We start from the raw sequence: 26,243 nt of genomic DNA, 5'->3' as shown, positions 1-26,243 counted from the left end.
CCCCCAGTGTGATCCGTCTGTTCTGGCCTCACAACAAATCTCAGGGCCTCCTGGGCAGGGGCCTCAGCTCCTTGCTACTGAGTGCTCCTCCCCTCCTCTGGTGCGTCTCAACCCCCACCCCCCCCTTGCTTCTCTCCTCTCACCTTCTGTACGCTCCTCTATCACCCTTCACTACCACCGGGCAAAGAGGTTTTTGAAGGCCATCTTAGGTGGGATCAGCTGGCCCCAGTTGACCCAGGGCAGCCTCCTCCCAAGCTGCTCACACCCTGCTGGTCTCCTGCAGGGCTGCTGTGGGACCCCCCCTCTTGGAAACCCCCCCCACGGTTGGGAGGTGCGGTGGTGGGGAGTGGGCAGCCCTCAGCTGCTTGAAGCCCCCGTGGGGCTGTCTTTTTGGCCCCCCCGCCCCTTCTTGGGCCAGCTTCCCTCCTGCCTCGGCAGGCAGGCTGCTTCTTCCTCCCCCCACTCCCCCACCCTTTCCAGCTAGGTTCCTCTAGAGCTGCTGGGTGGGTGGAGTGTAGGGGACTCTTGCCCCCTGCCCCTTGGCAGGAGGGCCTTCCCCTTTTCCATCCTTTGTGGGGGGAGACTGCTGGCCCCCTACTTGGGCCCCCCTTCATCTGGCAGCTGCTGCACCCTCACGGCTTCGGAGGAGGTAAGGGGCTTTCCTAAAGCGGGGGTTGGGCTCCCTCCACAGCCTCCTGTGGAGTGGCTTGGGGAGGGGTGAGTTTGGGAGGGGCCCCTCTCCACCGGGCTCCAGAGGGGTGGCTGCATAGCCGGGGGTGGGGTGTTCGGGCATAGTCCCTGCCCCACCCCCGCAGCCACCGCCTCCCTTATTGCCCTCCCCACCCCCAGCTGCCACCGGGGCCCCTCTACATCGGGACTCCCCCAACCAGCTGCCCCTTCCTCCTCCCCCCCGCTCTGTGAGGCTGTGCAGCGGCTGCTGTGGGCCCACCCCTCAGGCGCCCGTGGGCACACCCCTCTCTTTAAGCCCCCACTTTCTCCTTGGTTGGCTCTGCCACCCCTCCTTCTAACCCCCCCCTTTTGCGTGCCTACACCCCCCCTTTTTGTTTGTTAGGCGCCTGAGCCCTCCCCCCACCACTCACATCCACACACACGCACATATTTTGAATTCCCCCCACGTCCCAGTGCTGAAACAGGAGCCATCTTTACCATCTTGTGCTGGGAGTTGTGGCCATTTCTGTGCCCCACTTTCCCTGGTCTCACTTCCCTCGGTCCCTTCCCCCACCTGACTGGGTCCTCAGCCTGGCCAGAGGGGGAGGGGCAGCTATTTTCCTCCTTCCCCTCTCCTCTCTCCTTCCCCTTCCCCCGCTCTCTTAAAGGCCCCCACCCTCAACAAATTCCCTCCCTCTTACACCCGCCATCATGGCCTCCGTGCCCACTGGGGGGTCATCTAGTGATGCCTCCCTTCCCCTCCCCTCCACTGCTACCCCTCCCACCCCTGAAACGGCGGCCCACTCGTCCAGGGCTGCCGGGATTGTTACCATCATGTTGGCTGAGGGCGCGGGCGCAGGCTCTGGGGCTCCTGCCATCCCCGCCGCAGCGTCCTCCAGCGACCCCGCCCCGAACTCACACCCCCAAAAGGGCAGGAAGGACCAGGGGACCAAAAAGGGCAAGAGCCCCGCCTGGAAGGCCAAACCTCCCGCGGTGGGGACTCTCACCCCACCTGCTAAAACACCCAACACAGCTCCCCCTTCTTCCTGCCCCCCTGTTCCTTCCACCAATCCTGGGGTCTCCGACTCCTCAGCCCCTAGGTCGTACACCCAGGTGGCGGCTGCCGCCTCGCACCCTGCTTCTTCCACCTCTGCCAGGAATACCATCCCCGACGGTTGCGGCCCCTTCCCTGCGCTCACCAGGAGGCACGGAGTCCACTGCCTCCTGGTGGCTGCCTCACCCCACGTGGGGACCTATGTGCAGGTGTTGGCATGGGTGGTGGGGCCCGCAGCCATGGTGGCGGCCTCCCGGATGTTCGGAAAGAGCGTTTTCTTCCTGGCATTGGAGGCCACCGCCCAGGAGGCTGTGGGGAGGGGCCTGGCAGTCAGGGGCGTGCACGTGCCCCTGGAGCGGCTCAAAGACCTGGGCGTGCGAGTGGTCTTCTCATCTGTCCCACCCTTCCTCCCCAACTCCGCCCTTCTGCCTTTCCTTACCACCCTGGGCCGGCCCTTGTTGGTCCTGAGTCCCCTCCCCCAGGCTGCAAAGACCTCACCCTACAGCACATGCTCTTCTTCCACTGGCAGGCCCGCGTCCAACTGCCGCTGGCAGCAGCACAGGGCAGGGTAGCCCAGGAGGGGACCATACTGATGCCCTATCAAGGGGCCCAGTACCGGGTCTTTTACACCCCGGGGAAGGCCTGGTGCTACATGTGCAGGACAGCAGGGCATGTCCAGAGGGATTGCCCCCTGGCCTGGCACAAAGAGGAGCCCAGGATCGTCTCTGACCTGGGGGGCGCCAGCCACGAGACTGGCTGTGCCCCAACTGTGACAGGCCCTAGGACCGCCCCACCTCCTCTCATCCCAGACGGATCCATCGCCGCTCAGGCGTCGGAGGACACCCAAACGCATGGTGAGGGGCATGAAGAAGCGGGTGCCGGCACCCAAGCGGGCACTAAAGCTGGGCCCGCGGAGGAGAGGGAGTCAAGGCTGGAGGCAGGACCAGGACAGGGCCCACCCCAGAGCGGGCCGTCCCTTTTCCTTGCCACCCTGCCCTCTCTTTCCCTCCGTCCCTCCTCGTTGTCTCCATCCCCTGGCCCTTCCTCCTCCACCACCCAACCCGCCTCTTCGGAGGTCTGGGTGCTGGTGGGGTAGAACTGGAAAAAAGGAGTGTGCGTGCCTGGCACTCCACCCCGTCAGAGGACGGGGTGGGCATGCCGCGCAAGGCACTTAAGAGAGCCGCTAGCCCTGACCCACTCGTTGGACCCCCGGCTGACGACCATCCGCTGGGGGTAACCGAGGCCATGGCAGTGGCGGCAACTAAAGATGCCACCTCCGCTGCCCCAGAGCCAGAGTCCAAAGAGGCTGAAACAGCCTTCTTTTTGCCCTCGCCCTCCTCCAACACCCCTCCGACCACTACCCAGATTGTCACTGCAGAGCGCCCAGAGGAGGTGAGCCTTGGCCTCGCCCTCCTCTCGCAGGAGGTCGAGGCCCTGGGCCTTACCCTGGTGGCCCTGGATGCAGACGGCCTACTATTAGAGGCCTGCAGGTCATCCATTCACTCCCCACCACTCCCTTCACTCTCCTTTTCCCTACCCACCAGCGATTCCCCCAGCCGTCACTCCCCCTTGCTCCGGGACGTCACAGGGTGCAATCCCCCCCTCAACCAGCAATGACCTCCCAGCGGGGGTTGGCCAGCCCCTGGACGCCCTGGAGGAATTAGTGCTCTCCTTGTACCCCCCTTCCCCTCCTGGAACCGAAAATCCCAACACCAATCCCTCCACTCTGGTGCCTGTCGCCGAGTGCACGAGCACCTTGCTCTTAACCCCCCCTCCCTTCCCACCACCTGAGGAAGCCCCCCTCCCGAGACCCCTTCCATTCACACCCCTGCCCCCGCTCCCACCTTAGCCCCCCCTTCCCCCCACCCCTACTCCCTCCTCCCATCAATGTCTCACTGCAGACCCCGCAACCTTACCCCTTCCAGACCCTCCCCCTCCTCCTCTTTCCCCACTCCCTCCTCTTCCTCCTCTCCCTCCTCCCCACCCCCTCCCCCTCCCCTTATAATTTCCATCCCCCCTGCCCCCACCCTTCTTCTCCCCATCCCTCCCCTCGTCCCCTGCATATTTATAACCGCCCCCGAGGCTGTGACTCCTCAGGAGGCCCCCCTTGCATTGCCTTCTCCCAGCACTTCCAGGGCTGCTGTCCTTCCGCCGCCCCTGTCCCTCCCAAAATTAAACCCCAGCTCCCGCCTAGACCTTTTCTCTGGCTGTGGGGCCCAGAAGAACATGAGGCTGACAGGTACTCAGGACCCTGAGGCCTCGGCACCCCAGGCAGTGGTGGGCGAGATGCGCCAGTTCTTGGGGGACATTTGCAGCTCCAAGAACAAGGTTGCTCTCGCCCTCCAGCGCTGGGGGGACTTCCACTCCATTCTAGAGTCCGTGAGGGCCCTTCTGAAGGAGGGCAAGGGCACCAGGAAGAGGGACGCCACGGCCTACCAACAGGCCCGCAGCTGCCGTGATGCCCTAATTGCTTTTGGGGTTGGTCACAATTTGCTGCGTGGCCCCACGGGGACCGTCGGTGCTCCCTCTGGCAAGCATCCTCCCCAGCCCTCCAAATGGCGCCAATCATCTTTGCCACACTAAATGCCAGGGGCTGCGGGTTGGGTCTCCGCAGGTGCCAAGTGCTCTCCTTCCTCTGGGGAGGAGGGTACTCGGTCACCTTTCTGCAGGAGACCCACACTGTCCCAGACACTGAAGCCAAAAGGTGGCTGGAGTGGGGAGACGGGGTCTATTTTAGCCATCTCTTGGCCCGCCAGGCTGGGGTAGCGACCCTGTTCTCCCCAGACCTGCAGCCCAAGGTGCTGGGGAGCATCGAGGTTGTGCCAGGCCGCCTGCTGTATCTCCGGGTGCGGATGGAGGGGCTGCCCCTCCACCTTGTTAATGTCTATGCCCCGACACTCCCCCTGGAGAGAACACCCTTCTTCCAGCAGGCGGCAGCCTTCCTCAACACTATTGATCCTCGCAAGTGCCTGGTCCTCGGTGGGGATTTCAATTGCACCCTCGAGGAACAGGACCGCACGGGGACTGAGCAGTGCCAGGCCGCTGTGGACATCCTCAGGGAGCTCATTAACCATCGCTCCCTGGTGGACATCTGGAGCAGCTACCACCTGGATGAGGACACCGTCTTCACCTATGTCTGGGTGGTGGGCAATAAATCTGTACACTCCCGGTTGGACCGCATTTATATTACCCATCAACATCGCTCTTGGGCCCACTCCTCCAGCGTGCGGCCAGCCCCCTTCTCGGACCACCAACTGGTGGTCGTAAAAGTTTCCCTTTCACCGGGGAAGTGGGGGTTGGCCTACTGGCACTTCAACAACAGCCTGCTGGAGGATGTGGGCTTCATGGCATCCTTCTGGGAGTTCTGGCTGGCCTGGCGCGGGCAACGGCACACCTTTCCCCTGGCACGGCAGTGGTGGGATCTGGGAAAGGTGCACACGCAGCTCTTTTGCCACGACTATACCTGGGGGGCCAGCCGGCGGCGGGATGCGTTGATAGGGCAGCTGGAGCGGGAGGTTCTTGAGCTGGAGAGGCATCTAGCCGCCAGCCCCGGAGATCCATCCCTCCGCGGCACATACTGGGAGAAGAGGGACGAGCTCAGGGCCCTCGACGCCCTTCAGGCACAGGGGGCCTTGGTGAGGTCGCAAATCCAACTCTTTCGGGAGATGGACCACGGCTTCCGCTTCTTCTACGCCCTGGAGAAAAAGAGGGGTGCCAAGAAACATATCCTCTGCCTTCTTGCAGAGGATGGCACCCCTCTTACGGATCCGGTGGAGATGCGCGAGAGGGCCCACGCCTTCTATGCCACCCTTTTCTCCCCAGATCCGACCGACGCCGATGCCTGCAGGGTGCTTTGGGACCAACTCCCCTCAGTCAGCGCGGGTGACCGGGACCGGCTGGAGCTTCCTCTCACTCTAGCTGAGCTCTCGGAAGCCCTCCGTCTCATGCCCACCAATAAATCCATGGGCATGGAAGGGCTGACCATGGAGTTTTACTGCGTGTTTTGGGACGTCCTCAGCCCAGATCTGCTCAGCGTCTGGGCCAAGTCCTTGCAAAGCGGGGTCCTCCCCCCATTGTGCAGGTGAGCCGTCCTCACCTTGCTGACTAAGAAGGGGGACCCCCGTGACCTCAGGAACTGGTGTCCCATCTCGCTCCTCGGCACAGACTACAAGATCATTGCTAAAGCCATCTCCCGCCGCTTGGGGTCCGTGCTGCAGGATGTTGTCCACCCCGACCAGACCTACACCATCCTGGGCCACACCATCCTCCATAATCTGTATTTGGTCTGGGATCTCCTAGAGCTTGGGTGTAGGGATGGCCTGTCGTTCGCCCTCCTGTCCTTAGACCAGGAGAAGGTGTTCGACAGGGTGGACCACGGGTATCTCCTGGGCACTCTGCAGGCCTTTGGCTTCGGGACCCGCTTCATTGGGTTTCTCCAGGTGCTGTACACTGCCTCAGAGTGCATGGTCAAGCTCAACTGGACCCTGACCGCCCCGGTCAGCTTCGGACGGGGAGTACGACAAGGCTGCTCGCTCTCAGGACAGCTCTACGCCCTGGCCATCGAGCCCTTCCTATGTCTCCTTCACCAAAGGTTGACAGAGATGGTGCTTCGGGAGCCAAGGCTGCAGCTGGTTCTGTCGGCGTACGCCGATGATGTGCTACTCATGGTTCAGGACCCGGGAGACCTGGCGCAGCTGGACGCCTGCCAAGCTATTTACTCGGCAGCCTCCTCCGCCTGGGTCAACCGGGTCAAGAGCTCTGGCCTGGTGGTTGGGACCTGGATGAGGTAGATATGAGCTGCTCTATCTCGGTGTGTTTTTTTCTGCCACACATCCCTCTCCACCAGAAAACTGGCAAGGTTTGAGGAGCAGGGTGGTTGAGTGGATGCTGAGGTGGACAGGACTGCTCCAGTGTCTCTACCTGCGTGGGATGGCACTGGTGCTTAACCAGCTGATCCTGTCCATGCTCTGGCATTGTCTCTACACCCTGGTCCCACCCCCGGAGTTCCTGGCCCAGCTCCAGAAGTTAGTTCTGGAGTTCTTCTGGCCAGGACTGCACTGGGTCTCTGCAGGGGTTCTCCATCTTCCCCTGGAGGAGGGAGGGCAGGGCCTGACTTGCTTGCACAGTCAGGTCCATGTCTTCCACCTCTGGGCCCCGCAGGGACTTCTCAACATCAACAGTGCAGATAATCCAGCATGGAGCACGCTGGCGCACGTTTTCCTCCGCCGTTACCAAGGGCTCTGATACGACCGGCAGCTCCTTTATCTGTCCTTGAGGGACCATCCGCAAGGTCTCTCAGAGCTGCCAGCCTTCTACCAGGACCTCCTCCACACCTGGCGGCTGCTTGCAGCCTCCAGGTCCTTAGGGACTGCTGTGGGGGAAGACCTCCTCGCAGAGCCCCTGCTACACAAACCCTACCTTCTGTGCAGGCGGTGGAGTCTCCCGCGGTGTGCTGGAGGTTGGTCCTAGGTGGAATTACCAGGGCCGGAGACCTCCTGGACTACGACTGCGGGGACTGGATGGGAGTCCCGGCGCTCGCCCGGCGCATGGGGCTCTCCACCCTACATTCCTCCCAGTGCGTACTCAAGGAGATGAAGGCTGCCCTGCCGCCCACTGCTCATATCTACCTCATCCAGGTCCTGCGAGAGGGTGTGCCCCACCCCCCTCTGACTCCTAGCCCTCTGGACCTCTCCGTGGGCCCCCGGCTTTGTGACCCTGCCCGCCCCCCTCCCCCTCACCATCCCAGCCGGCTGTATACCTTGCAGCTGGTCCCCTTCTGAACTGTGCCCAGACATCTTCTGTAAACGCTCATGCTTCACGTGCTCCACTTCCCCACGCTCGTGTCCTGCCCCCACCACAAATGGCGGGACCTCTTACCACCGTCAGAGGGTGGGGAGCCCCGGTGGGTCAGCCTCTATTCCACCTTGGTTCCACTGGGGACATCAGCTGGAGGATCCTCCATGGAGCGGTGAGCATGGGCGTGTACCTCGTGCAGTTCACCCCTATCCCGGACACTTCCACCTTCTGCGGCATGAAGGAGAACCTGGCGCACATCTACGTTGAGTGCGCCAGGCTGCAGCCCCCCTCCGGCTCCTCCAGAACCTCCTCTTGAGGCTCTAGCTGCACTTTTCCCCACACCTCCTCATCCTGTCACACCCTATCCACGGCCACACAAAGTCACAGGACCTCCTCGTCAGCCTCCTCCTGGCCATGGCCAAAGTGGCCATCTACAAAACCAGGGAGAGGAGGCTGGCAGAGGGGGCAACCTGCGACTGTGGGGCCTACTTCCATTCCTCCCTCCGGTCATGAATCTGCGCGGAGTTCCTCTGGGTGGCATCCACCGACTCCCTCGACACCTTTGAGGAGCGGTGGGCACTGTCCGGGGTTCTCTGCTCGGTGTCCCTCTCCGGCTCCTTCATTTTGAACCTTTGACCCTCGCTCCTGTCCCTGGTTTACTTTTGTTTGTGCCCCGAACTCATTTGGGACCGGTTCTTTTTAGTAGGTCCCCCCTCACTGTGAGAGGGGCCTTTTAGTCGTGGGCGGGCTGTGCCCGCCCACTCCCCCGGCCTCCAATAGGTGCTCCCACTCTGCTTATTTGACAGCCCTGCTTTTTTCTCTTGTACTCACCCCCTGCCAGCCTTACCCGGTCACAGTACCCCTGTGGTTCATCACCCCCATGGGTGTGAGATCAGTCTCCTAGTTATTATCTCACTTTGCACTCACATGCCACCTTGTTTGAACTATTTTAGGTAAAATAAACAAAAAAAAATTAATTGAACATGACAGATTCAAAGATGAAATATCAGAGGAAGCAAATGTAGAGCAGAGACTTCACTCACCCCAGAAGAGGTCTCAGTGCCTCTGGGTACTGAGGCACTGAGACCTCATCTGGGGTGAGTGAAGTCTCTGATCTACCCAAACATAGCCAAAACCAATGAGAAGGCCTGTGGCACCTTATAGACTAACAGATACATTGGAGCATAAGCTTTCGTAGCAAAGACCCACTTCATCAGATGTTAGTCTATAAGGTACCACAGGACTTCTCATTGTTTTTTTGCAGATAGAGGCTAACACAGCTACCCCCCTGATACTTATCACAGCTATACAAGTTATACAGTAAATAAACATAAAGATGCAACCTCAAACTAATGCAGCCATAGACTAATGTCAGGCTTATGGCTCTATCCAGTGGAATGAGGCAATGAGTACAGCCATGCTTGCCTCTGCAAGCAGTTCTATAGAGCAGTCCCTCTGGCCACAGAATGATAATGCAATTTATGTCCCACCTAACCCAGTCCCTGGATGCTCACTGTTCCACCCTTTGGCCCTCAGCATAGGCCCTGGATCCACTGAACATCCCCTGTGGAGCACAGAGGAGGTGGGTAGTTTGCTGTGTGAGTTTAAACCCTTGTTCTGTGCAGAAGTGAGAGCCATGCTCAGAAGAGCCCCCTCCCCATTTATAAAATCTCAGTAGGATGATCTGAGCAAATATACTGAGAAAGCATCTGTCGTCTTCCATTGGTAAGCAAACAGTAACTCACTGACTGTGAGGGAAAATAAGATTATAAAGAATTTAAGTAAATAAATTAACTGCCTTTAGTCATGGGAGTGACTCACTGTTTCCACAGAACCCAGCATATGTTTCATTCAGTGTCCCTCTATTTCCATATTACTGCCCTTATACTTTAGGAAGATGAATTCTTAGAGCATTTATGCAGGAATACCGATGTTTTCAAAACGTGATGGACATTTCTAGGCTACATTTGAAGACAGAGTCCTAATTCTTTTGACAGTTGTGGATATGTTCTACAAGACTTACTTCTGAGGTTTACTCTGTCCCCTAAGTACAGCCTCCAAAACTTCCAGTACAGAGAACCATGGCTCTCCTAGGATATAACCATTTAAAAACAGATCTTTTCTTCTAATTCCTTTCCAGTACTTCTGGGTTTTAGAATATTGCCAAAGGAAGTGAAAAATACTCTTCCTATTTTCAGCATTTCTTGCCCATAACCAAATCTCATAGGATCTCTCCCTCTTGCACTCCATTCTTTCTTAAAATGACATTTTGATGTAGTAATCCAACCTTAACATTTAGTGACTTTTCTAAAAATGACAAATGTTCTTCTGACTCTTTATATCAGTTTCAAGCCCTTTAACCTCACTGCAGGCCAGATGGATTCCAAGTGTACAGAGGAAACTAAGAAACTATTGGCACCATGTTCCGATTTAAATTAAATCTATGTCAATACAGTTTGAATATATGGATAATGCCCGAGCTGCTTCCTCTGGATATTAAACTTTTCACTACCATGGAATACGGGATGCAGAGATCCATCTGAAACAGACATTTTATTCAAACATTACTCTTATCTCTACAGTTTTCCAATAAACATTTTTTAAAATAAAGATATTTTTCTTCCCTTTATGTACAATGTTTTATAAAGGATGATTTTAGCAAAATAAGGTGTAGGTGGCACATGCTTTTCTTACAAACCATGCATAACTGTTTGAAATAAAGGAAATACTTTATTTAAAATGGACTAGCTAAAGTTTTCTTCTTATCTGAATTTAACATCTGATCTCTTTTTTGATGATGTTGTATGTACCACTTCTAATTTATAATTTATCTGACATACTCCAAGCTGTACAGATGATTTCCTGGTAATGAAGACCACAGAAATATGTATGCAGTCAGCATCAGCAATATAGTCCTCGTATACTGTCTTAATTTTGTATTAATTCTGAGATTACGAGGCCAAATTCTCCTTTCACTTACACACATCCATGTTCCATCGAATTCGTCCCTAGATATGTAATTTTCTTTCCTTACAGAGACACTTTTAGAGCATAGGAAGATACACTTGCACATCAACCTGTCAAGGCTCAAATATAGGACAGAATAGCTACGTCTACACTGGGATGCTACATCGAAATAGCTTATTTCGATGTAGCGAAATCAAAATAAGCTATTTCGATGAATAGCGTCTACACATCCTCCAGGGCTGGTGCCGTCAATGTTCAACGTCGATGTTGGGCAGCACTACATCGAAGTAGGCGCTGCAGGGGAGCGTCTACACACCAAAGCGGCACACATCGAAATAAGGGTGCCAGGAACAGCTGCAGACAGGGTCACAGGGCGGACTAGCACTTCCGGGGCAACAGCTAGCCTCTCCCTTAAAGGGCCCCTCCCAGACACTCTCAGCCTGCACAGCATGTGGTCCGCAGAGCCACAGGCACACACATCCTGTGTAAGCAGCATGGACTCAGCAGCAGCCAGAGACCCACACACCTGCCCCTGGAGGAGCAGTGGTTGCCCTGCTCAGTGCCATGCAGGAGGCAGCTGACCATCTTTTATTTCAGGAAGATGAGCTGTCCTCAGGGGATGAGGAAGCAGCCCCAGACCTTGCTGTCCTCCCAGCCCCCACCGTTGCACACGCCGCCGGCTGTGGAGATACCCCACGAGCACGGACTGGTGGGAGTGGCTGGTGCTCGGCGAGTGGGACAACGACCGCTGGCTCCAGAACTTCCAAATGAGCCGGCAGACATTCCTGGAGCTCTGCCAGTGGCCCACCCCTGCCTTACGGCACTAGGACACCCCCCATGCGACGTGCCCTCACCGTAGAGAAATGGGTCGGCATCGCTGTCTGGAAGCTGGCCACTCTAGACAGCTATCGATCTGTAGGGCAGCAGTTCGGCGTGGGCAAGGCCACTGCCGGGGCTGTCCTCATGGAGGTAAGAGGACCCACGGGGGGGCGGGGAGCCTGGAGGGGAGCCCAGGGTAGAGCCCGGGGGAGAGCGGGGGGAACCTGGGGGGGAGGGGGAGCCCTGGGGGGAGTCTGGGGGGGGAGCCCTGGGGCGGAGGAGTGGAGCCCGGGGGGGAGGACCAGACACACCCTGCACACCCCTCACCGATGCTCTCTCATGTCCTTCCCCTGCAGGTCATCCACGCCATCAATGCCCTGCTCCTCCACAGGCTCGTGCAGCTTGGGGACCCGGATGCTGCCATCGCGGGGTTTGCCAGCCTGGGCTTCCCAAATTGCTTTGGGGCTCTGGATGGGACCCATATCCCCATCTGTGCCCTGGAGCACAGCGGAGGACGCTTCCTCAATAGGAAGGGATACCATTCCGTGGTCCTCCAGGCCTTGGTGGACAGCCGGGGCCGCCTCTTGGACATTTATGTTGGCTGGCCTGGCAGTACCCACGATGCCCCGGTGTTCAGAAATTCAGGCCTGTGCCGCCGGCTGGAGGTGGGGACCTACATCCCCCAGCGGGAGATCCCTGTGGGGGACACCACCATGCCCCTCTGCGTCGTCGCAGACGTGGCGTACCCCCTCCGGCACTGGCTCATGCACCCTTACGTGGGCCATGTCACAGCCAGCCAGGAGTGGTTCAACACGCGCTTGAACCATGCGCACCAGGTGGTTGCGCGCACTTTTGGCCGCCTCAAAGGGCGCTGGAGGTGTCTCCTCACCCGCCTGGATGCAGGGCTCACTAACATCCCCCAGGTTGTGGACGCGTGCAGCGCACTCCACAACCTGGTGGAGAGCAAGGGAGAGGCCTTCTTCCAGGGCTGGGCTGTGGAGGCTGGCAGGGCCGACGTCCAGCCACCCGCTGCCCCCAGTCGCCAGGTCGACCCTGAGGGGATCCGGGTCCGGGAGGCCCTGCGGGCCCATTTTGACGAGGCTGCAGGGTGAATGCTGGCCGGCCACCCACTGCACCCCCACATCCTCCACAACACTCCCTGCCCCCACGCCCACACCACAGAGAACCCAAGAGCACACCCCCCCCCCCCACTTCTGTACAATAAAAAAATGGAATTTTTTTAAACAAAACCCTGCAACCTTGTATTATTAATATGAAAACAGAAGAAGAAGGGGGGAACTATGTACATGAGGGGGCAGGTACAAAACAGGGGTAGACCAAAACCTATTTACACAAACATGGGGGGAATGAGTCTAAAGGAGGGGGCCTTGGGGGGCAACATTCTCAGCCATACACCCCTATTGTCCTGAGCCTGGTGTTGTGGGGCGCGACCCATGTCTTGGCTGGAGGCCCGGTTGAGGCTGCGTGGGGGCCGGGAGAACCGGCAGATAGGGCCGGGTGGTGTCCGGAGGCCCATGGTCCCCCTTGGTGGCAGGCCTCAGGACGGCTGATGGTGGAGAGACGGCAGGCAGAGTGGCGGATGGAGCGGAGGGTGGAGCGGCGGGGCCAAGTGCCGCACGATGCCATCGAACGTGCCACCGCTCCTCCACCTGCAGGTCCTGCTCAGACACCTCCAGCTCATGCCGGAGGGTGGCGAGCAGCTGGGGGTCTGTGAACGCCCGCAGATGGCTCCGCCGCTGTTGGGCTCGTCCTGGGGCTGGTCTGTGCTCCGCTGAGGGGCTGGCCTGGTGGGATGGCCCTGGTGGGCTCTCCGGGACCACAGACAGCAAGCCAGTGCTCTCCGGGCCCTCCGATGGTGCAGCTGCGGAACAGAGGGGGGAAGAAGAGTGGAGACAGCCGTTAGTCTGGGCCCTGACCCGTGACCCTTGTCCCCCCACCCCTCTGCTGCTGATTCCCCATCCCTGTCCCCCGGAGATGCTGCTGCTGCTGCTGCTGATGATGATGGGTGTCCAATTCCCGCCCCCACCCCCGGGGAACCCTAGGTTCCGCTCTCCCCCATCCCCAGGGATGAGGCATGGCTCTGTCCTGAGGGGGGCAGGGGCTGATGGATTCTTCAGAGGGACATGCCACTGCTGTCCTCGGGGCCATGGTCATCTGGGTGTGTGGAGGGCCCTGGTCATGCCTCTTGTCCCCGCCCCTTAACCCCAGGGGTGTGCACCAGGGGGGTACATACCTGACGCTCCACTCCCACGGTTGGGGGACAGCCATGGGGTGGATGCCATGCTGGAGCTGTGGGAGGGGAGGGCAATCTGGAGCCCCCCGTCACTGGAGGCCCCCTCGTCCTCCTCCGGTGTCCCAGGGTTGGGTTCCTGGGGGTGCCCCTGGGGTGCAGGGCTTACCTCCGGGGCAGACTCCATCTGTGGAGCCTGCTGGGGCTCGTCGGACGATGTGTCAAGGGTGGCCGGGGGGGAGGAGGTGTACCGGGGGCCCAGGATTTCCCTGAGCTCCCTGTAAAAGGGGCAAGCAGCGGGGGCGGCCCCAGATCAGCTGGCCGTGTCCCGGGCCCGGGCGTAACCCTGCCGCAGCTCCTTTACCTTACTCCTGACGTGGTCAGGAGTGCGGGCAGGGTGACCCCAGGCAGCCAAGGCCTCGGCCAGCCAAGCGAACGCATCCGTGTTCCGCTTCTTGCTCCCCATTACCTGGCGCACCTCCTCCTCGCCCCAGAGCCCCAGCAGGTCCCGGATCTCGGCCTCTGTCCAGGAGGGGCCCTGCTGCCTCTTCCCCCGCTGGCTGGCAGGCTGGGAGCCCTGGGTCCCCTTGGGGGGGGTGCCCTGTGGGTGCTTGGGGGGCTGGCTGGCTGCCATGGGGTGCAGGGTGCTGGCTTGAGGCTGCAGAGGGACATGCAGGCTGGGCACGTGGCAGTACTGCTGCCTGCAAGAGCTCTCAGCTTCCTGCACAGGAAATAAGGGGGCGGGGAGCTTTAAGGGGCTGCTGCACGCAACAACCATAGAGCTCAGGGGCTGGAGAGAGCGTCTCTCAACCCCTCATCTGATGGCCGCCATGGAGGACCCCGCTATTTCGATGTTGCAGGACACGGATCGTCTACACGTGCCCTACTTCAACATTCAACATCGAAGTAGGGCGCTATTCCCATCTCCTCATGAGGATAGCAACGTCAAAGTCTCGCTGCCTTACATCGATTTCAACTTCGAAATAGCGCTCGGCACGTGTAGATGCGGCAGGCGCTATTTCAAAGTTGGCACGGCTACTTTGAAATAGCCGGCTCGTGTAGACGTGGCTAATGTGTGGTGAAGACTCAGAATAAGGGACCTAAAAGTAATTCATGCAGGAAATTTAAAATGCTCTTTGTTTTGTTTCTTTTGGTTAAATAAATTCAGTAAACCCCAGCTTCATATTTATTTGTTTCCTGTGCAAAACATTTTCAACAATATAAGTGAGGGATGTCAAATCTCTATTAAATGTACTTAATTTTCTAGATAAAAAAGAGCGAACTACCCCAAAATGAAGGCCATCTGAGAAATATAGAGACATATGACTACATTTGATGTCCTGTTTGATTTGTGGCTGTTTTGTGTATGTTTTCACATGCAAAGTTTTCTCAGTTTCATTAAAGAATGTCAGTAAACTCAGTCTAAACACTGTATTTTTTTGACTGGCTACTTCTAGGCTGAAGGCTTCTATTGACAAAACTTCTGTGGCCAGAGGTTTTGTCAACCGAGCACACATCCAGACTGCAGATCTGTCAAAGAGATCTGCTGGTCCAGAGCATTCTGATGATATCCTTGTACACCTCGGCTATGTCTACACTACAGGGTTTCTCGGCAAAACTGACATTTTGCCAACAAAATCTGTGGAACGTAGAGATTCCCACGGTGTTCTGTCGACATAAGTTGACAGAACGCAGCACTTTTGTCGACAGCTGCACCCCAGTCTCCATGAGGAATAACGCCTCTGTCAACAGAGATCTTTCGACAAAAAGCCAGTCTGGATGTCTCGGGGGCCCCTCTGCCAACAGACAGGGCTTCCAGGACATTGGGCAACCCTGTCCGCTATGCTTCCGGTTGGCTGTTTTGCCAATAGAGCGGCTGGGCAGTCCAGCCACTGTCCGTCAACAAAGCGGATCGCTTGGCAGTTTGGCTGTGATCTGTCGACAAACATATTGTCAGAAGAGATCTTCCAACAAAAACTTCTGCTGACAAATCCCTACACTCTAGACCAGGCGTGTCCAACCCGCAGCCTGCATGCGGCCCTGGACAGCTAGTAATGCGGCCCCACAAGATCGTAAACTTTTAACATTATTATGTGATTTATATACATTAACTATATTATATATTTTATATGTGGCCCAAGACAATTCCTCTTCACTCAATGCGGCCCAGGAAAGCCAAAATGTTGGACACCCATGCTCTAGACATAGCCCTCATTCCACAAAGAAGTGCTGTCTCAACAGTGGGGGTTTTTCCCAACATTTGTCCCCATGTGGATTGGCCAAATGTCAGTAAAGCCTTTCCCAACAAAACTGTCAGCAAAAGATATACAAACTACAGAGCACAATTTGCGTATCTTTAGCTGACAGTTCCCTGCAGTCTAGGCTCAGCCAGTGTCTCAGATTGTCATTGTGTTGGGTACTTTAATCACATGATGACAAGGACAATAGCTAATTAAATTTGAATGAGAGGCGGTCATGGGAGTTCTGATTGGGTGATTGGCCCTGCTACCTACTGTTGGAGAAGTACAGAAAGAAAGCCCGTTTGTAAACAAGTAATGATTTGTTGCCTTTTCCTTACTTAAGATTAGAGAAAGGACATGGCTCAATTTTCAGTTGCCAAGATCAGATTTCAAGATGCTGTAGCCAGAATGTTGTTAGTTTAAATCCTGCACACATAAGGAGCTGAATTCAATAAAGCTTTTATAGTAGTCTGTGGAATATAGGAGCTCATGCTGTTGATTGTTTTTTTCCAAAGTATATCCTGACAAAACAGTCTCAGTGGAGAAAAACTAAATTAATTTATTTGAAGCAACCTGCCTGATTTAAGGTGTTCTTTTAATAGAAAATTGAAATTTAAAACACAGAGCTCCCAAGTCTGGTTCTAGGAAAAGAAGAGAGACTTTTTTTTCTCCTAATTGTTATTCATTCAGAGATTGCTAATAATCTTAGTGGCTAGGCCACTATGGAGAAGATGGACATAAAAATTAATATTTGGGGAGGGGAGATATTACAGATTTTTAAGATAAATTTTGGGAAATCGTGGCTAAGGAAAAAAGTTGGGTGCTATATTTGTTTTGTATTGATTTTTGTTTTTAAAATATTGTCAGAAGTACCATGAACAAAGTACTTTTAAACAAAAATTAATACATGCAAACGCAGAAAAGGCAGTTACGTTTTTCCCTGACTGGAGTTCTTCGAGATGTGTTGCTCATGTCCATTCCAATGCAGGTTTGTGCACACGTGTGTGCCCAGTTGCTGGAAGTCATTTTTCCCTAGCCGGTAGCCATCGGGTCAATGCCGCACCCCCTGGATTGCTGCCATTATGGCAGCCAATATATGCACTGCCTAACCCTCTTCCCACACAGCTCCTTCTTGCCAGCTACCTTGGCAGTGGGGAAAGGCAGGTGGGTTTTGGCATGGACATAAGCAACACATCCTGAAGAACACCAGTTATGGAAAAAGGTCACTGTCTTTTCTTCTTCAAGTGATTGCTCATGTGCATTCCAATGCAGGTAAATGAAAGTTGATGTTAGGAGGTGGGGTTGGAGCCCTGGAACAACTGCATCAGAGCCCTGCCTACTGCCGCATCCTCCCTAGCGTACTGCGTAATATCGTAATGAGCTGCAAATGTGTGTATGGAGGACCCGGTGGCCACCCTGTAGAACTCCCAAATCAGGACTTGTGCCAGGAATGAGCCCTAATGAGAGGAGGGGATACAACCACTAGCTTGTAGCATTCCCTAATACATGCCACTATCCAGGAAGAAATCCTTTGGGAAGAGACTGGATGGTCCTTCATCCTGTCCACCACTGCTACAAAAAGCTGCTGCGACTCTCTGAAAGGTTTGGTTCTGTCTATGTAAAAAGCCACCTCTCTGCGGACATCTGAAGTGTGCAGGCTTTGCTTCCTCTGGGTGACACCCAGTTTGGGATAGAACATTCAGGCTGCGTCTACACTTGCGTTCCTCTTTCAAAAGAGGCATGCAAATGAGGGAAATTGCAAATTCAAATGAGGTGCAGATTTACATATCTAGCACCTCATTTGCATATTCTTTCGAAAGAAGAAAAGCAGTGTAGACACTGCTCTTTCGAAAGTAAACCCCATTTTCGAAAGAATCCTTCTTCCCATAAAACAGGGAAGAAGGAGTCTTTCGAAGATGGGGTTTACTTCTGAAAGAGCAGTGTCTACACTGCTTTTCTTCTTTTGAAAGAAGAATATGCAAATGAGGTGCCAGATATGTAAATCTGCAACTCATTTGCATTTTGATTTCCCTCATTTGGATGCCTCTTTAGAAGGAGAAATGCAAGTGTAGATGCAGCGTGACAGAGAAAAGTCCTCACTGACATGAGAGGAGACCTCCTTCAGCAGGAAGGCCAGGTGTGTTCTCAATCTAACCTTGTTCTTGTGAAACACCATATGCAGTGGTTCCACAGTTAGGACTCTAATTTCAGACATCCTTCTGGCCAATGTAATGGCCACCAGAAAGGCTGTTTTGTAAGTTAAAAACAACAGGAGAGAGGAAGCGAGGGGTTCAAATGGGGGCCCCATATGCTTAGATAGCACCAGATTAAGGTCACATGAGGGCATAGGGTCCCACACTTGTGGCTTAACCCTCTCCAGGCCTTTAATGAACCTCTTCACCCCCAGGTCTGAAAACACTGATGAAAAGCCTGGGCCAGGATAAAAAGCAGAAATGTCCACCAACTGCACTTTAGTGGAGGAAAGGGCCAGCCCTTCCTAACTTAGGTGCACAGGTAATCCAAAATGGCTGGGATCATGGCCTGGAGGTGGTTAACCCTTTCAGCACCATCCACAACATGAAGCTTTTCCACTCCCACAGATATGTGGCCCTAGTAGAGGTGAAACGACAGACGGTTGGGATGCTGCAGCCGCTCCTCATCCTGAGTCAAGAGGTCTGGACGTAAAAAGAGTGTTATTGGTTTGCTTGCCAACAGGTCCAAGAGGACCAAATACCAGTGCTGCCTGACCCATGCTGGAGCCAGGCCTGATCTGACCAAATTTTGAAGAGGGCCTTGTGGATGAGGGGAACCAGGGAGAATGCATACAGGAGTGGGCCCACCCAAGAAATGCTGCATGTGTCTGCCCAGGATCCCAGATTCCAATTCTGGTAAGAACAAAGTGTCCAGCACTTCGCACTGAGATGAGTGGCAAACAGGTCCACCTGGGAATAGCCTCAAATTTGGAAAATTGATTGCAGCACGTACAGATGAATGGACCACTCGCGGTTCATAACAGACCTGTTGAGGTGGTCTGCTATGGTGTTGTGGACTCCTAGTAACTAGTTGGCTTGCAGAAGAATTTGATGTTGAATGCAAAACTCCCAGAGCCTGAGGGCCTCATGACACAGAGGAGAGGAGTGTGCACCCCCCTGTCTCTATATATAATACATCGCTGTTGTGTTGTCCATTCTCACCAACACGCAATACCCCGCCAGGTCATCCTGAAACACCTCGCATGCCAACCTGATGGCCCTGAGTTGCCTCACAATGATGTGGAGCCTGAGGTCTGATGTGTCCCAGAGATGCTGAGTCCAGCTCTCTCCCAGATGCACCCCCCAGCCTAAGTCTGACACATCAGTTTACCAGGGATAGGGAAGTTTGAGAAGACCTGAAAGGAACCCCCAAACACCCTGTTCAAGCATCCAGTCACCAATGTAGGGTCCACAGAACCTGCTGTGGCAACATCACTAATGTCTATATTCTCCCTTACAGGGCGATACACCAAAGCCAGCCACAAATGGAGATGACAAAGATGGAGTCTGGCATTCAGACGACCAAGTGGGGTTCAGAAAAGATAGAAGTACCATACAGCAGATATCGGCACTAATACTGGTAGCAGAGAAACCTCGACAAAAGAACAAGAACGCATACACTTGCTTCTTCGATTTTCAAAAGGCGTTTGAGAGCATAGCTCAGAAAGTGAGTTGGGTGGTGTTGGAGTCGTACAGAGTGAATAGCAGACTCATATGGCTGTTGAAGGATATCAATGACAATGCCCAGGCAGTAGTGAGAACATGCAGGGAGTTGGGAAATTGGTTTAAAACAAGTAGAGGTACGAGACAAGGAGATCCAATATCACCAAGTATCTTCATCACACATCTGGAGAGAGAGACGGACAAGATCAAGGAAGACGTAGAAGGGATATCTGTGCACAGGAAAAGAATTAACAACTTCAGGTTTGCGGATGATACAGTTATAATTGAGAAAGATGAGGAGAAGCTAGTGAAAACGGTGCAGGTGCTAAACGAAGAAGAGAAGTGATACGGACTGATTATAAACATTGATAAAACAAAACCAGTGATATTTGGAGATAAGGAAATAGGAAGGAAGATCAGTGTAGACGGTATTGAACTAGAAAATGTAGAGAAATTCACATACTTGGGGAGCAACATAACGTATGATCTAGAATGTAAGAAGGAAATAGTGACTAGAATAGCAAAAGTAAGAACAAGTTTGAAGGTGATGGATAAAGTCTGTAAAAGCAAAGCGATTAGCATAGGAATGAAGGCGAGCATCTTGAAAATGTGTGTATTCAGCAGCATGTTGTACGGATGTGAAACATGGGTGATAATGAAAGATTCGAAAAGAAGAATATTGGCGTTCGAAAGGAGTTGTTATAGAAGGATTCTGAGAATAGGATGGATGCAGAAGGTCACCCATGAGGAATTATATAGGAAGATACAGCCGAAAGAGAACCTGCTGCAGAAGGTTATAAAACAGAAGCTACAACTATTTGGACATATTTGCAGAATGAACGATGAACAAAAAATCAAGACCCTGGTATTTGGCATAATGGATGGTTCAAATAGGAGAGGCAGACCCCTCAGAGAATGCGGAGATGATATAGTAGATTGATGTGGAGCTAGTCTGAAGAAACTAAGCCACTCTGCACTGGACAAGGAAAGATGGAAGAAAATAATGAGAGCACCATCAGACACCAACGGGTGCTGAGCCCATGGTTATTGATGTAGATGATGAGAGTGGAGTGCGAGACTGTCCTTTCCCTCTCCCCTGCCATGTTTGGGGACCCCGACAAGGTGGGGTTGAGCCATGTTGAGGGGAGGTTGGGCAACAGGCCATATAATGAGTCCTGTGGTGGGTGTCCCTTTACAGCTCCTGCATGGAACACAGGCTCTGGGTCTGTGCCCTGACATCCACCCAGAGCTCTGCTGAGTCCTTGTTTACTGCCATTGCTGGATCCACCTTCTGTGAGCAGCAGCCCTGGCTCCCTGCCTGTCTGCCTTTTCAGGCTGCTGCAGGATGAGGTCCTATTTGGATCTTTTCTCTCGCCTCATTGCAGTGACCTCGTCTCCTCTACTCACACGGTCTGTTGAAGACAGTGAAGGTCAAGATTTAGATACAATTTTTAAACGTGACACAAAGCGCTGACCCATAGAATGTCTGGATCTCTGTCTGACAATCACCACAACTTTTGTCTCCCAAGGCCACTTTAAGGATGACAGTGGATCAGCCTCTGCAGAACAGAAGCTGAGTTATCCAGACCATTTCATTGTGGATATGGTAAAATCTTGTTGGCTTAAGGGTGGCAGGGGGCACAGTCCACGCAGCACAGCAGCTGCGTGGTGGGAGGGTAGGGTTCCAGGCTGCCGGATGCACGGCACACTGTGGGAGGAGGGTGTGTCTTCCCTGTAAACTGTAAAGTGCAGAATAAAGCTTTCTCAATAGCACCTCATAGACCCCAATGCCGGGGAAAAGCCATTTAAAGCAGGGAAAGCCCACACCGGACATGCTGGTGTCCAGGAGCAGGGTCCGCAGAGCCTGGCAGTCGCATGGCTGGGGGGAGGGTTTTGAGCCTGCCAGAGGGATGGTGGGCTGGAGGGGGTGGGTCTTCCCTGTAAACTGTAAAGCGCAGAAAAAAAACTTTCTTGGTGGCTCGTCATAAATCCTGTGCGGGAGAAAAGCCATTTAAAGCAGAGAAAGCCAATTTTTAAAGCACTGTGGTGGGAGGGGAGGCCAGGACAGCCTGTCAGCCACACAGAGGTGGAGACAGAGAGTCCCCCAGCCACGTGGTGTAGCAGGAGAATCCTGGGAAATTTAAATGGCCTAGGAGCAGAGTGAAAAACTCTAATGAAACTTCCCATGCTTCTTCTAGGTTGCCAAAAGAGACATCAACCTCCTAATAACAGAGAGTGAGAAAGAAAATATGCTCATACTCTGCGAGCACAGGGCTGGAAAATTTGCCAGAATGCTGTGTGGTGCCATGACGCCAGATTACTTACTGATTGTCTGGTGTGGCAAGGTGTGCTATTGTGGAAGCCACAATAAATCAGATCTCCCCAAGAACCTTGTGTGAAAAATGAGAGTATCTGGCTGAGACCTTTATGGAGATCTCCAAAAAAGGATAAGCGCTCCATCTCCAGAAATATTAACAAGCTCTTCTAAGGGGCATAGATGTACCATGCCTGAGCCACAACCTGCTTGTGGCAGTTTAAAACATGTGCTCCATAGAAGTAAGTCTACACCCCAATCCAGCTGCAACCTGCTTGTAGCATTCTAAAAAAAATACTCATCAGAAGAGCCCTCTGCACCATTGCTGGACACTGGAGCATCAGGTGTCAATGAAGGGACTGGGTCAAGGGTGATGAAGAACTTCAGGCTGGCAGGATCAGCTTCATCGAGAGCTTTCTAAACATCAGCATCCTCCTCTACATTTGTCTCATGCTCCCACCACCGGAGTCCTGAGTGCAGTCTCCTGAAGAGTCTGTTAGCTTCCAGGAGCATGACTGGGTCCCTCCTACGAATGGTGGCCACCTGCTTGTAGTAGCGACACGTCTTGGGAAATGACCTTATCGCCTGTTGGCTTCTCTCACTTTGTGATAGTTCTGCCTGAGCTCCTTTATTTTGATCCAGCATTGCTGACGGTCCCAGGCATAACCATTCTCTATCATGCCCCACAAAATCTTCTCATAAATGTCTGCATTTCGCTTGCTGACTCGCAGTGTGCTCATCACTAATTCTTCACTCCACACAGAAATGAGATCCAGGATCTCGTTGTGCCTCCATGCTGGAGCTCTCTTGCGACCCTCAGAACTCAGAGCAGAAGAGCCCTGAGTAGCCATGATGGCTAGATGGGTAGACGTGATGGCTAAATATGATGGATGGCTCCTGGGGGGCGACATCCACACTGGTTAAAAAAGAAAATGAATGCCAATTCCTCGGCTTCCTGTTACCTAATTCCTGTGCACCTGGAGAGCAGCAGAGGTGAAAACAGCAGAACGGACATGTGTGGGGTATTGTGGATACCTGTGGGACACCTCTGGAGGCCAATAAAATCAATTTAACTAATGCGGTTTCCACACTAGCATTGATTTAACTTTTTTTTAAATTAAAATTTGGCATTACGCTGCCTTGGGGGTCAATACGAGAAAGTCAGTCTTAGCACTCCTTAAAATCGACCTACTGGTATTTGCAGTGAAGACCATCATGTTGTAAAATTGAGCTAAGTGCCTTAAAATCGAATTTATGCTGTAGTGTACATATAGCTTTAGAGTATTTGTTTAAAGTAAGGAAAGTTTACATAGCGTATAAAGGAATTACTTTGTGGGGAAATTTAATTTCTCTAGTTTTTCTATCTCATTTCCTCAGTTACCATCTCATCCCACCAGATCTAGCCTTTCTACTGGAGTCCAACGCATGAACAGCGAAAAACGTATTGCATTTAATAGCTGGCTTGTGAAATGTTTCCAGAATGTAATATATGCCCCTTATAACCAAGCCTGTTGCACAGAGTGCACTGCTTCTATTTGATTTTGTTCTTCTGCCATTTTGCTGGCGGTAAGAACATGATCTTTTCTCTCTCTCAAAATGTTGTGGTTTGGCTAGCGTATGGTAGAATAACCCAAGCTGTTATACTGGAGTTGCAGGGTCATATTATTGCTTACATTTATTTTGTACTTTGTGTTTTTCAGATTGCATCCTCATTTACACTTCTGAAAAGAGGTCTGGGGTAAGTCAGCAGAAGCACCTACGTTCCCTTTCCAAATGCTGCAGAAACAAATTTTGTAACAGCCCTGACAAATCTGACGCAGAGGAAAATGCTAGAGATTGAGGTGTGGGAGGGGAGTGGGAAGCTATGAATTGAGAGCACAGACAGCAAGGTAGCATTCTGCATGCATGAGCTTGAGGGACAACCATGGCCTATGTGTAGATTGCAGGTGTTCCCTGTTTATTCTTGTTTTATGTTAGGAGGTGAATATTTAATTCATTGTGTATTGGAATAATAATGCTGTTCTGACACAGTGAAAATCATCAGTTGTGCAGAGGGCCACCACAAGACCTGCACAATACTTCAGCCCAAAAGAGGTACTGTGTAGAAATACTGGAGGCAGAGCAGTTTCCCAGCAGTGTCTTGGTGCCCCTGTTGTCTTATGACAGCTGGACTCCATGCTGGACCCATGTGGCATTATGCCTGTTTACTCCAACTCAGGATCTGGCCTGAAGTTTTTACAATGTACCTAGGTTATTAAGAGATCTCTAGCTAATATGTTGAAGTTTTCATTATTTCATATTTATTAGTCATCACCATTCTGAGTGTTTGGCCATCAAGGCTGAGCCAGTCTTGCTTTTGCATGAAGAAGACAAATCTGATTTGGTCCTTGACACATATGTTACTTTCCATTTAAATCGAGATATTACTCTTAATTGAAACACAGGCCAAATTGTCACTGTTACACATTTCTTCTAAGAACTTCATTATATCTTCTTTCTTTCTTTTTTTCCTCAAAATTTCCAATCATGGCTTGTGGTTCCAGTTAAAACCAAATTTAGTTTGTTTCTCTGAATTCACTAAATATGAATACCGGCTGGTAATCTGTGTTTTACTGATCATTTACACTTTAAGAGGCAGGACCGACTCATCCACAATAGCAGGTGAAATATCAAAAAGACAAGCAAAGTAAATTGCTTCTTGTATAAGTGCTTTTTCTTCTAAGTTTGTCCTCATGTGAAAATCTCCTTGGAACATTTCCCTTTATTGGACATGCAAAATGAACAATCTAATCAGCAAGGAGGAATTCTCACAGATGGTAAATGAATGAGAGTTTTATTAAAATCATTTGTTATATCTGAGCTCTGGTATTTGAATACATCCAGTTATCTGAAAAAAACCCAAATTCTAGAAAGAACAGCTGAGCAAGAATAAGAAGAGTGAATAAACTGCCATGTAAAAAAGTTAAATCTTTAAAGATAAGATACTATACAAGTTATTCAAGAGCTGTCTGAACAAGCAAAAGCCTGCAGGTCAGAGCATGTCATGGATTTCAGATCTCTGGATCAATGAAGTTACTGAGTTGAAGCAAGCTGCGGACATACTGAGTGCTTCCTTTCTGTCTCAGTATTATCATCAGCTCTCTTCTACTAATTCATTTGAAGGAGAGGAGGTAGAGAAAACCAATTCCTCTCACCCCTCAAATTCTTATTTTATGACTGTAAACTTTTAATAATTTTGCTACCAGGTATTTCTGCCTCCTCTGCAGTTAGTATTTTAATTTTAAAGTATTAAAATGCTAATTTTCAAAAGGCTGTGGATTTTGGAACTTCGCCTCCCCACAAGATGCCCTCTCACCCAGTTTAAGAACTGGACAAACCAGTGGTGTTGTATTTGTTTTTTTTCTAAACGCAGCTATCAATTTTATACAAGTAAATAAAAGTCAACAACCAAATAATCCAAAAATGTAGGCCTTTTTTTGGTTCACAAATCACTTGTGAATCATTCATAACTTGTGCAAACATATTCCTTGTTTTCATGTATCCATCCAATAGTTTATGTGACTCATTGTTATACTATTCTGGGTGGTCCACCAAATGGTCACTTCTACTAGTCAATATCTGTGGTCTTTGATGCTGGATTAGTCACATGACTAGATTCTGCTCCCTGCCACTATGACTGAAGCTTAGTGAATAACAATTTAAGCACTTACTGTGGGTCCACGAAAGGTACTTAATACCTAAAGCTCAGGCACTATGACATTAGTCCCTTTTGGCTCCACTGTGATTCACAAAATTCCTGCCAAACCCTATTGGTACCTAAACTGACTCAGTATCTAAGTTTCCAAGGTTAAAAAATTACTTCAGTGCCTATGCTTTTGTCATTAAGCATGGGCATGCTGCCTCGTATTAAGTGTCTCAGGTGAAGTCTATACTATGGAAATAAATTGATTTCAGATACACAGTTCTAGCTCTGGCATTTGTGTAGCTAGAATCGATGTATCGGGATCAACTTATTTCCCTAGTGAAGACCTAGCATCCATACACCTGCACTGACCTTCCTTACTCCACATGATAGTGTGCTGTACGGGGGTTGACTGCCTACCCTAGAAAAATTGATTTTGCTGCATCTTCATCAGATGCGCATAAACGAACTCCAGAAGATAGACTCAAAGTGCCTATCTTCTACCTGAGCTGAAGAGTAATTGACAAACCAGGGGAAAGACAAGTGCCTCAGCACCTAATTTTTGTCCAAAGGTCAATTCAGTAAATGACCTCTGAGCACACCCACTGTATCGAGTCCCACTCAAAATTGAGGGGGAGGAAAAGATGATGCCCGCCTTGTAACACTAAACCCAATTATTAGAGCACTCACCTGGGAGGTGGAAGACACAGCTTCAATTTCCCCCCTTTGATAGTAAGGAATAAAGAATTTGTACAT

The sequence above is a fragment of the Carettochelys insculpta genome, chromosome 1, assembly GCF_033958435.1.
Source record: "Carettochelys insculpta isolate YL-2023 chromosome 1, ASM3395843v1, whole genome shotgun sequence".
Taxonomy (NCBI): domain Eukaryota; kingdom Metazoa; phylum Chordata; order Testudines; family Carettochelyidae; genus Carettochelys; species Carettochelys insculpta.
The sequence above is the reverse complement of the archived record's forward strand: the minus strand, read 5'-3'. Positions refer to the sequence as shown.